The 17387-nt window shown below is 36.0% G+C and overlaps 1 protein-coding gene across 1 annotated transcript in view; it reads right to left on the bottom strand.

Moving 5' to 3' along the window:
* Pde9 (phosphodiesterase 9) overlaps positions 1-17387 on the bottom strand; it is a 341755-nt gene that overhangs the window by 24173 nt on the left and 300195 nt on the right. The window lies entirely within an intron of this gene.

The raw sequence follows: 17387 nt of genomic DNA, 5'->3' as shown, positions 1-17387 counted from the left end.
GTAGTTGTATAGGTGGTCGCTTTTTCGAAATATCGCCATAAAGGTGGACCAGGGGTGACTCTAGAATGCGTTTGTACAATATGGGTATCAAACGAAAGGTGTTAATGAGTATTTTAAAAGGGAGTGGGCCTAAGTTCTATAGGTGGACGCCGTTTCGAAATATCGCCATAAAGGTGGACTAGGGGTGACTCTAGAATGTGTTTGTACGATATGGGTATCAAATTTAAGGTATTAATGAAGGATTTAAAAGGGAGTGGTGGTAGTTGTATAGGTGGTCGCCTTTTCGAGATATCGCCATAAAGGTGGACCAGGGGTGACTCTAGAATACGTTTGTACAATATGGGTATCAAATGAAAGGTGTTAATGAGTATTCTTAAAAGGGAGTGGACCTTCGTTCTATAGGTGGACGCCTTTTCGAGATATCGCCATAAAGGTGGACCAGGGGTGACTCTAGAATTTGGTTGTACGATATGGGTATCAAATGAAAGGTGTTAATGAGTATTTTAAAAGGGAGTGATCCTTAGTTCCATAGGTGGACGCCGTTTCGAGATATCACCATAAAGGTGGACCAGGAGTGACCCTAGAATTTGTTTGTACGATTTGGGTATCAAATTAAAGGTATTAATGAGGGTTTTAAAAGGGAGTGGTGGTAGTTGTATAGGTGGTCGCCTTTTCGAGATATCGCCATAAAGGTGGACCAGGGATGACTCTAGAATACGTTTGTACAATATAGGTATCAAATTAAAGGTGTTAATGAGTATTTTAAAAGGGAGTGGGCCTTAGTTCTATAGGTGGACGCCGTTTCGAAATATCGCCATAAAGGTGGACCAGGGGTGACTCTAGAATGTGTTTGTACGATATTGGTATCAAATTAAAGGTATTAATGAGAGTTTTAAAAGGGAGTGGTGGTAGTTGTATATGTGAAGGCGTTTTCCAGATATCGACCAAAATGTGGACCAGGGTGACCCGGAACATCATCTGTTGGATACCGCTAATTTATTTATATATGTAATACCTGCCAAGATTTCAAGGGTTTTTTATTTCGCCCTGCAGAACTTTTTCATTTTCTTCTATTTAATATGGTAGGTGTCACAACCATTTTACAAAGTTTTTTCTAAAGTTATATTTCGCGACAATAAACCAATCCAATTACCATGTTTCATCCCTTTTTTCGTATTTGGTATAGAATTATGGCATTTTTTCATTTTTCGTAATTTCCGATATCGAAAAAGTGGGCGCGGTCATAGTCGGATTTCGTTCATTTTTTATACCAAGATAAAGTGCGTTCAGATTAGTACGTGAACTAAGTTCAGTAAAGATATGTCGATTTTTGTTCTAGTTATCGTGTTAACGGCCATGCCGAAGGACAGACGGACGACTGCGTATAAAAACTGGGCGTGGCTTCAACCGATTTCGCCCATTTTCACGAAAACAGTTAACGTCATAAAATCTATGCCCCTACCAAATTTCAAAAGGATTGGTAAAAATTAAAAGTATCCTAGACAAATTAAATGAAAAAGGGCGGAGCCACGCCCATTTTGAAATTTTCTTTTATTTCTGTATTTTGTTGCACCATATCATTACTGGAGTTCATATCATTACTGGAGTTGAATGTTGACATAATTTACTTATATACTGTAAAGATATTACATTTTTTGTTAAAATTTTACTTAATAAATTTTTTTTTTAAAAGTGGGCGTGGTCTTTCTCCGAGTTTGCTAATTTTTATTAAGCGTACATATAGTAATAGGAGTAACGTTCCTGCCAAATTTTATCATGATATCTTCAACGACTGCCAAATTACAGCTTGCAAAAGTTTTAAATTACCTTCTTTTAAAATTGGAAGGTGCCACGCCCATTGTCCAAAATTTTACTAATTTTCTATTCTGCGTCATAAGTTCAACTCACCTACCAAATTTTATCGCTTTATCTGTCTTTGGTAATGAATTATTGCACTTTTTCGGTTTTTCGAAATTTTCGATATCGAAGAAGTGGGCGTGGTTATGGTCCGATATCGTTCATTTTAAATAGCGATCTGAGATGAGTGCTCAGAAACCTACATACCAAATTTCATCAAGATACCTCAAAATTTACTCAAGTTATCGTGTTAACGGACGGACGGACGGACGGACATGGTTCAATCAAATTTTTTTTCGATCCTGATGATTTTGATATATGGAAGTCTATATCTATCTCGATTCCTTTATACCTGTACAACCAACCGTTATCCAATCAAACTTAATATACTCTGTGAGCTCTGCTCAACTGAGTATAAAAACACCCTATTTCAATACTCAGTTTAGTGCTTGGTGCTTACTCTAAGACAATTTTAGTACTAACTGGTCGCCAGTTTTTTTTAGAAAATTAGCAGTACATCGACTACTGAGTGATAGGTAGATATATCCCGGCTGCCGTTTCGAAAACGTTCAATATCAGAGAACTTGTGAATAACAGCTTATCTCGGAATTCGGTTGAAGAATGCCCTATCTCAGATTTTTTTTTTATAAACACACCAACTAATGTCCAAATGTATTGAATTTAAGGCTTTTGATGATTTTTTGAAACACATTCTGATTTGAATTTCTGAAAAATTGGCCACCAGTAAGTACTAATTTTGCTAAGCGTAAGCACCAAGTACTAAACTGAGCACTTCAGACAATATGCAATATGAATGCTAATTTTATAGCTTCAAAAGAATAAGTACTTTAAAAAGAGAGTAGCCAGAAAAAATATACACAAAGTTAGTACTAAAAATCTGAAATATGAATACATTTTATTGAAAATATTTTGTTATGTATGAAAAGCGCGAGTGCATAGAAAACTATGAGTTACAAAATAGTACTAAAGGAGGTGTTCTAAAATTTTTTTCCCCAGCTAAAACCGTTTATTTCAAACTTTTACTGAATCTCTATATAAAGTATATGTACAAAAAATTTTTGCTGTAAAATTTTTTGGCAAGCCCCCGAAATATAAGCAGAAAGAAACTTTTATGAAATAACTAATAATAAATATTTGTACTAAAAATTTAACTTAAAGATAATTGCTGAAAGCTCTTGTGCAACCATAAACATAATTTTGCTACTAAGTATCGGTGCTTAAATGTATACTAAATTCGAGCATAAAACCATAAAAATATTACAAAAAAAAAAAAATAATTATTGCTGAAAATTTTTCCTAAAAATGGGTACTGAATCCTTGTGCTGAATACTGAAACGATAAATATCCGTTGAGAATTATTTTTAAATATTACTAGTAAAACTGTGTAAAACGTAACAGCTTAGAATTGACAAAAAAACTCACTGCTAAAATCCAGTTTAGGTACAGAACTAGTTCAGTACTAGTGTCAGGTTCTAAGAATTTTACTAAAAATGTGGATTAAAAATAAGTACTAACCATTCGTATGAAAAATTAACATTGACAAAAGTACAAAAATTTTTACTAAAAATTGGTCTTAAAGAATTCTACCAAAACTTGCGTTAAAACAGTAAGTATGCTGAATTTTAAGTACTAAATATGTCTACTAAATTTTGACATTCAATTTTAGTTATAAATTCCCACCCTAATTTTAAGACCAAAATTTTTTAGAAAAATTTTAGCACTAAACTAAATTCCAGCATTAATCTCATTATATACCACATTTCAGTACTCAAATATTTTGAATTAAATTTGTCTTTGCTTGAACTCAATGTGCCAAGAAATATACACTTTTTAGTATGAGTTTCCTTCGAACCTGATTTTCTTAAAGCACAGTTTTTAGTAAAATCATGTTCTAAGAACACTACCTAAAATTAGTACTAAGAGTAAATTTTAAAAATTTATAATAAAATTTATTACCAAAAGTAAGTGCAAAACAGAGTTTAAAATTAAAAAAATTATATTGCAACCAAGTAGTAAAAAGTGTACTAAAAGTTAGTCTTAAACAATTCTAATATGATTTTCGCTAAAACTTTGCACCAAGTTATTACGTTAAAACAAAAAAGAAATGAAAAAAAACTGAAATAAGCATGAAAACAAATAACAGGAGGATGGCCTAGTGATTAAGGCAACTAAAGTTTCACCGTGTGATTCGCGGTTCGAATCTCGGTGAAACCTTTGATAACATTACGAAATTGCCTGATGATGATTACGTTGGCGGTTTTCGAAATGGATCCATCGCAATATGCCAGTAAATGTTTCTTTCCTTCTTTTTAGTTTCTCTTAGAAAAACATAGTAATTGAATATTCAATTATTATAAGCCGGTGTTAAGCTCATGAATTCTTAATAATAAGTTTAAACAAAAAATATATCTACAGTACATTGTATGTCTGATACTATTTTGCGGCTGCAATATGTTCCTACATTATCCTTTCATTCACACAGTATTGGTTATTGTGGATTCATATCCCTTTGAACAAACTTAAATGTTTTAGTTTTAAAGTTTTGTTAATGTGTCTTTCCTCGCCAGCTACGGCACAGACATGCTGTTTTTCAATTTCCTCTCATTTCAAATTTTACTCTAAAAGTTCACTTCACAAAATATTTAGTGAGACGCCCTGCATTGTTTATCTTTAACAGCTGTTTCTCGCAATTTCTTTTTTGAGTCATAAGCCACCTTTTCATAGACCGGGTCACATATAATCTTTGCCCTTGATATTTGTATTATAAGAGTATCATAAAGCAAGCAAGCGCCACATAATCAAGCCAAAATTTGTGTTAAGTATAAGTTCGCATCAAAGTACACATTCATGCACTCATATTTACAAGTGCATAAGTACTCACAACCACTTAAAAAGTAACTAACACAAGTCAAAGTATATGAATATGACAAAGTTGACAGCGGTTTTAGTATGTCAACTACTTTTGGTGCAATAACCTGTCAATACATGCAGCAGCAATTTTTTTCCTACTTTCACTTGTCATGCTGTGGCTGATATGTGTGGGTATGTATTTGTGCAGAAACTTTTTTATGTATTGAGATTAAGAAAATATGTAGCAAGTTAGAGGAGAAAAAGGCACATTTAAAGGTAGCATAAGAACGCTGTATGACACGAACTTGACTGTGAGTATGTCACTTGAGCAAACCCACTTTTTTCATTCTTAAAACTAAGCAATGTGCTCGATTTGAAAAGTTCACCCAAACAGTTGTGCAAGTGGATAGTTAAAGATTCGTGCTTTTAGCCTTATCTCATTCAGTGATGTGTGTGTGAGTTACATTACATCTTAAATCGATCTTTTTTTTTCTTTTTATTTGCGCTTGAGATGCACAAATGTTCTCGTTTTAAGAAGCAAACGAAGCCAGTCCGTTTGGGGCATTTCGAAATTCTAACCCCGATAATTGACATTTTGCAAAGCAGACATATGCTTCAATACTAAGCATACGCTTTATACACTGGCAGAGATTTCTTGAGCGTCACATTGCGAGATTCTCCGAGTACAGGACTCTTTCCTTTCCGGAACAGCTATTCACTATATGGGACCGAAGTTAGCATTACTTCGGGTTCGGCTGCGCGCTACATGAGCTTCAAGGCTACTCTCACACTAATGGGCTAGGCATTCATCTTTACCTTCGCTGAGAAGTATTTGCCTCACATGCATATGCGCTTACCGTATCCCATCGGTCGCTTTGCCATAGAAATGTTTTTAGCGTGACGCAGACATCGACAAACCTTTAGCGGGTATTAGTCTGCGGAATTTACCATTCAACGGCACTTGTGTTAAAGTCTCCCGCTACAATCAGGTTACCATGTAGCTCTCTCTGTATCGGTGGTATTTTTTACAGTTACACTAACTTATCCTTGTCCAGCAATACGGTTTCCAGCATTGGCGTTAGCAACCGCCGTCCAAATCGCGGCGGTGCCAGTGTTGTCAATATACAGATTCTTGCTGGCTCTATATGGTTCGCTGGTGTTACGCAGTTGGCTTTATGGTCAAGTATGGTCAAGGAGCAATTTCTGTAGAAGTCAGGACCGCTGATGAGCATCTACAGAAATTGGTCAAGGACCAAGCTACTATTGAAGACATCCAATCCGCCTTATTTTCGTCTAAGTATTGCAAATACTGTTCGGGTAAGTGTGAAGTGGTTAAAAAATGAGTCTCTCATCCGTTTCATAGGTGCTACAAGATGTACTTAAATTTTATAAGTCTCTACAAGATTTTCTTCAAAAGACGTCCAGAACTTTTACAATTAGTTCTGAACAAAATTTAAACACACACAGATATTTCTGTATCAGTTAGAAGATTCATTCACTAAAGCTCACTGTGAGCTTCCTTTGCTGACAGTCGTTGATAAATCACAATTGGCTTATTTCATTTTCCCATCAAACTCATCTGTTACAATCTTTACAGACATAAGCGAGTAGCGCTCTTCCCCTGCCGTTTTCTTGCCATCGTCCACTATGTGGATACTTAAATTTATTAACTAATGCTTACAAATAATTAAAAAATAGAAGGGAATCTTACATAGGCAGCAACCGTAAGAATCTTCGAGTGAAGGATGCGAACTTTTGTCAAGTCTTTTTAAGTACGTCAATTTGTTAGGTTCTTCCCTTAAATTAACTGAAAATATTTTGTTTTTTGTGTTATGCATAAGTAGATCCTACAAAAGATAAATGCAAAACCTTAAGTACTAAATTTTGTAAACTAAATTTGGGTATTCAATTTTAGTAATAAATTATTATACTTGATTTTAGCACTAAAAATTAAATACACATTGGAGCACTTAACCTTAGTACTAAATTTTGGCACTAAATTCTTGACACCAATTTTAGCTTTTAAATTTAGTACTAAATTTTAGCATTCAATTTAACGTCAAGCATTATATACATTGTAGTATGCAAAACTTTAAGTACTAAAAGTGTATAAATAATTTTAGTATTCAGTTTTAGTTGTTTATTCTCATACTACGTTTTAGCACTACATGTTTCAAAAAAAAAATTTAGCACTTAAATTTAGTACTACATTTTAGTAATCAATTAAAAAAACGAGGTTGCACTAACTTTGAGTACCAAACTTTACACTCTATTTGAACACTCCTTGCTTGTACCTAATTTGAACGCAACGTTTTAAAGCTAAACTGAGTTCCAGTCCAATTATAATTAAATACTACATTTTAGTACATAAATTTTTTATGAGCTTAAATTTGTTTTTGCCGAAACAAAATTTATCATATTCCGTACCCGCAGCATTGATTTAAGCATTTTGTACTAAATTTTTTGTTTAAGAGTCACATACAAATGTGTACCTTTTTGCATTTAAAGCAAAACACGGATTTATCAAATTGTCGACAAAACTTTTGTTCAAATACGGAGCAGTTAAACAAGCGAGCTTTTAAAACATCTAGCACAAGCTATATATATATTGTCAAAAAAAGTTATGTTTTCCGCAGATCGTAAGAAATAGTTAAACATAACTAAAATGTTAGCAAAAATACATTTTTAACAACTAAAGTAACTTTAGCAAGTGTTTTAGGCGCATTGTTTGAGAGAAGTTTTTAGTACTCACAATTATTTCGTGACTTTTTTAAGTATAAGTAATATGTACAAAAAATTGTACTAAAATTAAAAAAAATGTTTATTTTTCAAAATTTTCCGTATCATCGAGACATTTCCATTTTCTAATACTAAATTTAGATTCAAAGGTTTTAGCTAAAAATTTACATATTTTTAAAACATAGGTACTGGTTTTCCGATAGATGTCTCTAGCTTGGCCGCTGAGCAAGCAAACTTCTTCAACCTTATCTAATTAAAAATTTTCATACACCATGGAAAGAATTTTTTTATTGAGAGTTGTAGTACATATTTGCGACGATGAATGCAACTAGTTCTTAAGTTTCTACCAACATATTTTTAGTACAAAACGTTATGGTGTTTTTCCAACTTCCCTGATTATAGTAAAACACAGCGAATTAACAAGGTGGTATGCGTAATTGATTAGTAAATTTTAGTTCTAATATGATTTTGGTACCAACAAATTTGAGTAGTAAAAATTGTACGACGTAAAAAGTCTGAAAATTTAAAATAACTAAAGCTATAAATAAAAATTTAGATGCGAATTTTGTGTCACATAGTTTTAGTACATTAACTTTCAATCATTTTATTTCGTGCATTTTACTAAAATAATTTTTTCATTAAAAGCAAGTTTTAGTACAAATATGTAAATCCGCTGATTTTACAAAGATTTTTTTTATACAGAGTAAAACTTTATATTGAAAACTCTGTAAAAATTGTGACGTACTTTTATTAAGTTGTGTAAAAAACCATATATGTTAAAAAAAGATATTTTTTAGCGAAGCAGAGTGAAATTATTTAAAAACAAATTTTTGTGTTATTAATGGAAGTACTCGTGACTATGCTGCATAGCAAAATTAAGTACAAACTATCTATCTTTATATTTTTTAACTTACTTAATTCTTTAAGATATTAAAATTCAATCGGAAAATAATTAAAGAGAAGCTTTTTTAAAAAAAGTTTTAGTCGAAAAAATTGTGTACTAAAATTTAGCACAAAACTGTTTTGTTCTAAATTTTAGTACACAATGTTTTCGACTAAAGCTTCACTTTTATTCATTCATAAAAATTAATTTTTATTACTCATATATCTGTGTGGCCTAGAGCTCGAAAGTTCTTTTTAATGTAACTTTTTCTTTTCTTTTGCTATACTAATTTTTTTGCAGCTAGTATTTATTGTAGACAAAACAAATTTACATTAATTTTTATTACCATTTGCAATTATTGCAACATTTTCATTCACGCTGTCACATAACACACACACACACACACACACAACTACTTGCATATACAAATTTATTTATTTAACATCCCAGTGAGGTGATGGCATTTACGCGCGCGCAACAAGCCCAACAATAATAAATGTCATTTATAAAATCGCACAATTTAACTTTACTATATTTGGTCAACAGATACATGCATTGCACACACATACATAGATACTTGTTAAATGTTCATAGCTAAAGGTATGTACACATAAATTTATTATTGTTTGCGTAGTTCTAGCCGTCGTAAGCGCTTTTGGGTTGGTGAAGTGGCTGAAACATGCAACAGTTTACAATGTCGATATATGTATGTTGTGGTCAGTATGACAATGTTATATATAGACACACATACCTACATACAATAAGTGGCTGTCCTTTATTGTCCTTCAACTCACTCGCACTCGCTAACACTCGTAACCATTTCACCAGCTGTATAACTCGTAAAAATTAACATTAAGCATTATAACCCAATGGTTGACCAAGCATTGTTGTGACTTTTTTTGTACGGAGGCGTATATACATAGCTACTCATAATCCTAGTAATACATGCATATTTATGTTATGTGTCCTGCAAAAAATAGTTGGTTTTCCACGTGCGGCATGACGCAGCGCAGCCACCCCACGATTTGTGCTGAATTTATTTTTAAACTCAACTGGGTTGTCTGGGTTTTTTATAGCTAACTTTTTTGTTTTTGTTTTTTTCTGTTTACATAGTTTCAGTAGTAAAAAAAAGTTTAACTGAGGTCCTGCAAAATGTGTTTTAAGGTTTTTATACTCAGTTGAGCAGAGATCACAGAGTATATTAAGTTTGATTGGATAACGGTTGGTTGTACATATATAAAGGAATCGAGATAGATATAGACTTCCATATATCAAAATAATCAGGATCGAAAAAAAATTTGATTGAGCCATGTCCGTCCGTCCGTCCGTCCGTCCGTTAACACGATAACTTGAGTAAATTTTGAGGTATCTTGATGAAATTTGGTATATAGGTTCCTGAGCACTCATCTCAGATCGCTATTTAAAATGAACGATATCGGACTATAACCACGCCCACTTTTTCGATATCGAAAATTTCAAAAAACCGAAAAAGTGCCATAATTCATTACCAAAGACAGATAGAGCGACGAAACTTGGTAGATGAGTTGAATTTATGACGCAGAATAGAAAACTAGTAAAATTTTGGACAATGGGCGTGGCACCGCCCACTTTTAAAAGAAGGTAATTTAGAAGTTTTGCAAGCTGTAATTTGTCAGTCGTTGAAGATATCATGATGAAATTTGGCAGAAACGTTACTCCTATTACTATATGCACGCCTAATAAAAATTAGCAAAATCGGAGAAGGACCACGCCCACTTTTAAAAAAAATTTTTTTTTAAAGTAAAATTTTAACAAAAAATTTAATATCTTCACAGTATATAAGTAAATTATCTCAACATTCAACTCCAGTAATGATATGGTGCAACAAAATACAAAAATAAAAGAAAATTTCAAAATGGGCGTGGCTCCGCACTTTTTCATTTAATTTGTCTAGGATACTTTTAACGCCATAAGTCGAACAAAAATTAACCAATCCTTTTGAAATTTGGTAGGGGCATAGATTTTATGATGTTAACTGTTTTCTGTGAAAACGGGCGAAATCGGTTGATGCCACGCCCAGTTTTTATACACAGTCGTTCGTCTGTCCTTCCGCATGGCCGTTAACACGATAACTTGAGCAAAAATCGACATATCTTTAATGAACTTAGTTCACGTACTTACTTGAACTCACTTTATCTTGGTATGAAAAATGAACGAAATCCGACAATGACCACGCCCACTTTTCGATATCGAAAATTACGAAAAATTAAAAAAAATGCCATAATTCTAATACCAAATACGAAAAAAGGGATGAAACATGGTGAGGTAATTGGATTGGTTTATTGACGCGAAATATAACTTTAGAAAAAACTTTATAAAATGGTTGTGACATCTACCATATTAAGTAGAAGAAAATGATAAAGTTCTGCAGGGCGAAATAAAAAACCCTTAAAATCGTGGCAGGTATTACATATATAAAGAAATTAGCGGTATCCAACAGATGATATTCTGGGTCACCCTGGTCCACATTTTGGTCAATATCTGGAAAACGCCTTCACATATACAACTACCACCACTCCCTTTTAAAACTCTCATTAATACCTTTAATTTGATACCCATATCGTACAAACACATTCTAGAGTCACCCCTGGTCCACCTTTATGGCGATATCTCGAAAAGGCGAACACCTATAGAACGAAGGCCCACTCCCTTTTAAAAATACTCATTAACACCTTTCATTTGATACCCATATCGTACAAACAAAGTCTAGAGTCACCCCTGGTCCACCCTTATGGTGATATCTCGAAAAGGCGAACACCTATAGAACGAAGGCCCACTCCCTTTTAAAAATACTCATTACAACCTTTCATTTGATACCCATATTGTACAAACAAAGTCTAGAGTCACCCCTGGTCCACCTTTATGGCGATATCTCGAAAAGGTGAACACCTATAGAACTAAGGCCCCCTCCCTTTTAAAATACTCATTAACACCTTTCGTTCGATACCCATATTGCACAAACGAATTCTAGAGTCACCCCTGGTCCACCTTTATGGCGGTATCCCGAAACGGCGTCCACCTATGGAACTAAGGATTACTCCCTTTTAAAATACTCATTAACACCTTTCTTTTGATACCCATATTGTACAAACAAATTCTAGGGTCACCCCTGCTCCACCTTTATGGCGATATCTCGAAACGGCGTCCACCTATGGAACTAAGGATTACTCCCTTTTAAAATACTCATTAACACCTTTCTTTTGGTACCCATATTGTACAAACAAATTCTAGGGTCACCCCTGGTCCACCTTTATGGCGATATCTCGAAAATGCGACCACCTATACAACAACCACCACTCCCTTTTAAAACCCTAATTAATACTTTTAATTTGATACCCATATCATACAAACACATTCTAGAGTCACCCCTGGTCCACCTTTATGGCGATATTTCGAAACGGCGTCCACCTATAGAACTAAGGCCTACTCCCTTTTAAAATACTCATTAACACCTTTCTTTTGATACCCATATTGTACAAACAAATTCTAGGGTCACCCCTGGTCCACCTTTATGGCGATATCTCGAAACGGCGTCCACCTATGGAACTAAGGATTACTCCCTTTTAAAATACTCATTAACACCTTTCTTTTGATACCCATATTGTACAAAAAAATTCTAGGTTCACCCCTGGTCCACCTTTATGGCGATATCTCGAAACGGCGTCCACCTATGGAACTAAGGATTACTCCCTTTTAAAATACTCATTAACACCTTTCTTTTGATACCCATATTGTACAAAAAAATTCTAGGGTCACCCCTGGTCCACCTTTATGGCGATATCTCGAAACGGCGTCCACCTATGGAACTAAGGATTACTCCCTTTTAAAATACCCATTAACACCTTTCTTTTGATACCCATATTGTACAAACAAATTCTAGGGTCCCCCTGGTCCACCTTTATGGCGATATCTCGAAACGGCGTCCACCTATGGAACTAAGGATTACCCCCTTTTAAAATACTCATTAACACCTTTCTTTTGATACCCATATTGTACAAAAAAATTCTAGGTTCACCCCTGGTCCACCTTTATGGCGATATCTCGAAACGGCGTCCACCTATGGAACTAAGGATTACTCCCTTTTAAAATACTCATTAACACCTTTCTTTTGATACCCATATTGTACAAAAAAATTCTAGGGTCACCCCTGGTCCACCTTTATGGCGATATCTCGAAACGGCGTCCACCTATGGAACTAAGGATTACTCCCTTTTAAAATACTCATTAACACCTTTCTTTTGATACCCATATTGTACAAACAAATTCTAGGGTCACCCCTGGTCCACCTTTATGGCGATATCTCGAAACGGCGTCCACCTATGGAACTAAGGATTACTCCCTTTTAAAATACTCATTAACACCTTTCTTTTGATACCCATATTGTACAAACAAATTCTAGGTTCACCCCTGGTCCACCTTTATGGCGATATCTCGAAACGGCGTCCACCTATGGAACTAAGGATTACTCCCTTTTAAAATACTCACTAACACCTTTCTTTTGATACCCATATTGTACAAACAAATTCTAGGGTCACCCCTGGTCCACCTTTATGGGGATATCTCGAAACGGCGTCCACATATGGAACTAAGGATTACTCCCTTTTAAAATACTCATTAACACCTTTCTTTTGGTACCCATATTGTACAAACAAATTCTAGGGTCACCCCTGGTCCACCTTTATGGCGATATCTCGAAAATGCGACCACCTATACAACAACCACCACTCCCTTTTAAAACCCTAATTAATACTTTTAATTTGATACCCATATCATACAAACACATTCTAGAGTCACCCCTGGTCCACCTTTATGGCGATATTTCGAAACGGCGTCCACCTATAGAACTAAGGCCTACTCCCTTTTAAAATACTCATTACAACCTTTCTTTTGATACCCATATTGTACAAACAAATTCTAGGGTCACCCCTGGTCCACCTTTATGGCGATATCTCGAAACGGCGTCCACCTATGGAACTAAGGATTACTCCCTTTTAAAATACTCATTAACACCTTTCTAGTGATACCCATATTGTACAAACAAATTCTAGGTTCACCCCTGGTCCACCTTTATGGCGATATCTCGAAACGGCGTCCACCTATGGAACTAAGGATTACTCCCTTTTAAAATACTCATTAACACCTTTCTTTTGATACCCATATTGTACAAAAAAACTCTAGGGTCACCCCTGGTCCACCTTTATGGCGATATCTCGAAACGGCGTCCTCCTATGGAACTAAGGATTACTCCCTTTTAAAATACTCATTAACACCTTTCTTTTGATACCCATATTGTACAAACAAATTCTAGGTTCACCCCTGGTCCACCTTTATGGCGATATCTCGAAACGGCGTCCACCTATGGAACTAAGGATTACTCCCTTTTAAAATACTCATTAACACCTTTCTTTTGATACCCATATTGTACAAACAAATTCTAGGGTCACCCCTGGTCCACCTTTATGGCGATATCTCGAAACGGCGTCCACCTATGGAACTAAGGATTACTCCCTTTTAAAATACTCATTAACACCTTTCTTTTGATACCCATATTGTACAAACACATTCTAGAGTCACCCCTGGTCCACCTTTATGGCGATATCTCGAAACGGCGAACACCTATAGAACAAAGGCCCACTCCCTTTTAAAAATACTCATTAACACCTTTCATTTGATACCCATATCGTACAAACAAAGTCTAGAGCCACCCCTGGTCCACCCTTATGGTGATATCTCGAAAAGGCGAACACCTATAGAACGAAGGCCCACTCCCTTTTAAAAATACTCATTACAACCTTTCATTTGATACCCATATTGTACAAACAAAGTCTAGAGTCACCCCTGGTCCACCTTTATGGCGATATCTCGAAAAGGTGAACACCTATAGAACTAAGGCCCCCTCCCTTTTAAAATACTCATTAACACCTTTCGTTCGATACCCATATTGCACAAACGAATTCTAGAGTCACCCCTGGTCCACCTTAATTACGGTATCCCGAAACGGCGTCCACCTATGGAACTAAGGATTACTCCCTTTTAAAATACTCATTAACACCTTTCTTTTGATACCCATATTGTACAAACAAATTCTAGGGTCACCCCTGCTCCACCTTTATGGCGATATCTCGAAACGGCGTCCACCTATGGAACTAAGGATTACTCCCTTTTAAAATACTCATTAACACCTTTCTTTTGGTACCCATATTGTACAAACAAATTCTAGGGTCACCCCTGGTCCACCTTTATGGCGATATCTCGAAAATGCGACCACCTATACAACAACCACCACTCCCTTTTAAAACCCTAATTAATACTTTTAATTTGATACCCATATCATACAAACACATTCTAGAGTCACCCCTGGTCCACCTTTATGGCGATATTTCGAAACGGCGTCCACCTATAGAACTAAGGCCTACTCCCTTTTAAAATACTCATTAACACCTTTCTTTTGATACCCATATTGTACAAACAAATTCTAGGGTCACCCCTGGTCCACCTTTATGGCGATATCTCGAAACGGCGTCCACCTATGGAACTAAGGATTACTCCCTTTTAAAATACTCATTAACACCTTTCTTTTGATACCCATATTGTACAAAAAAATTCTAGGTTCACCCCTGGTCCACCTTTATGGCGATATCTCGAAACGGCGTCCACCTATGGAACTAAGGATTACTCCCTTTTAAAATACTCATTAACACCTTTCTTTTGATACCCATATTGTACAAAAAAATTCTAGGGTCACCCCTGGTCCACCTTTATGGCGATATCTCGAAACGGCGTCCACCTATGGAACTAAGGATTACTCCCTTTTAAAATACCCATTAACACCTTTCTTTTGATACCCATATTGTACAAACAAATTCTAGGGTCACCCCTGGCCCACCTTTATGGCGATATCTCGAAACGGCGTCCACCTATGGAACTAAGGATTACCCCCTTTTAAAATACTCATTAACACCTTTCTTTTGATACCCATATTGTACAAAAAAATTCTAGGTTCACCCCTGGTCCACCTTTATGGCGATATCTCGAAACGGCGTCCACCTATGGAACTAAGGATTACTCCCTTTTAAAATACTCATTAACACCTTTCTTTTGATACCCATATTGTACAAAAAAATTCTAGGGTCACCCCTGGTCCACCTTTATGGCGATATCTCGAATCGGCGTCCACCTATGGAACTAAGGATTACTCCCTTTTAAAATACTCATTAACACCTTTCTTTTGATACCCATATTGTACAAACAAATTCTAGGGTCACCCCTGGTCCACCTTTATGGCGATATCTCGAAACGGCGTCCACCTATGGAACTAAGGATTACTCCCTTTTAAAATACTCATTAACACCTTTCTTTTGATACCCATATTGTACAAACAAATTCTAGGTTCACCCCTGGTCCACCTTTATGGCGATATCTCGAAACGGCGTCCACCTATGGAACTAAGGATTACTCCCTTTTAAAATACTCATTAACACCTTTCTTTTGATACCCATATTGTACAAACAAATTCTAGGGTCACCCCTGGTCCACCTTTATGGGGATATCTCGAAACGGCGTCCACCTATGGAACTAAGGATTACTCCCTTTTAAAATACTCATTAACACCTTTCTTTTGGTACCCATATTGTACAAACAAATTCTAGGGTCACCCCTGGTCCACCTTTATGGCGATATCTCGAAAATGCGACCACCTATACAACAACCACCACTCCCTTTTAAAACCCTAATTAATACTTTTAATTTGATACCCATATCATACAAACACATTCTAGAGTCACCCCTGGTCCACCTTTATGGCGATATTTCGAAACGGCGTCCACCTATAGAACTAAGGCCTACTCCCTTTTAAAATACTCATTACAACCTTTCTTTTGATACCCGTATTGTACAAACAAATTCTAGGGTCACCCCTGGTCCACCTTTATGGCGATATCTCGAAACGGCGTCCACCTATGGAACTAAGGATTACTCCCTTTTAAAATACTCATTAACACCTTTCTAGTGATACCCATATTGTACAAACAAATTCTAGGTTCACCCCTGGTCCACCTTTATGGCGATATCTCGAAACGGCGTCCACCTATGGAACTAAGGATTACTCCCTTTTAAAATACTCATTAACACCTTTCTTTTGATACCCATATTGTACAAAAAAACTCTAGGGTCACCCCTGGTCCACCTTTATGGCGATATCTCGAAACGGCGTCCTCCTATGGAACTAAGGATTACTCCCTTTTAAAATACTCATTAACACCTTTCTTTTGATACCCATATTGTACAAACAAATTCTAGGTTCACCCCTGGTCCACCTTTATGGCGATATCTCGAAACGGCGTCCACCTATGGAACTAAGGATTACTCCCTTTTAAAATACTCATTAACACCTTTCTTTTGATACCCATATTGTACAAACAAATTCTAGGGTCACCCCTGGTCCACCTTTATGGCGATATCTCGAAACGGCGTCCACCTATGGAACTAAGGATTACTCCCTTTTAAAATACTCATTAACACCTTTCTTTTGATACCCATATTGTACAAACACATTCTAGAGTCACCCCTGGTCCACCTTTATGGCGATATCTCGAAACGGCGAACACCTATAGAACGAAGGCCCACTCCCTTTTAAAAATACTCATTAACACCTTTCATTTGATACCCATATCGTACAAACAAAGTCTAGAGTCACCCCTGGTCCACCCTTATGGTGATATCTCGAAAAGGCGAACACCTATAGAACGAAGGCCCACTCCCTTTTAAAAATACTCATTACAACCTTTCATTTGATACCCATATTGTACAAACAAAGTCTAGAGTCACCCCTGGTCCACCTTTATGGCGATATCTCGAAAAGGTGAACACCTATAGAACTAAGGCCCCCTCCCTTTTAAAATACTCATTAACACCTTTCGTTCGATACCCATATTGCACAAACGAATTCTAGAGTCACCCCTGGTCCACCTTTATGGCGGTATCCCGAAACGGCGTCCAC

This window comes from Eurosta solidaginis, chromosome 4 (assembly GCF_040869045.1).
Source record: "Eurosta solidaginis isolate ZX-2024a chromosome 4, ASM4086904v1, whole genome shotgun sequence".
NCBI classification, from domain to species: domain Eukaryota; kingdom Metazoa; phylum Arthropoda; class Insecta; order Diptera; family Tephritidae; genus Eurosta; species Eurosta solidaginis.
This window is presented reverse-complemented; position numbering and strand designations above follow the sequence as displayed.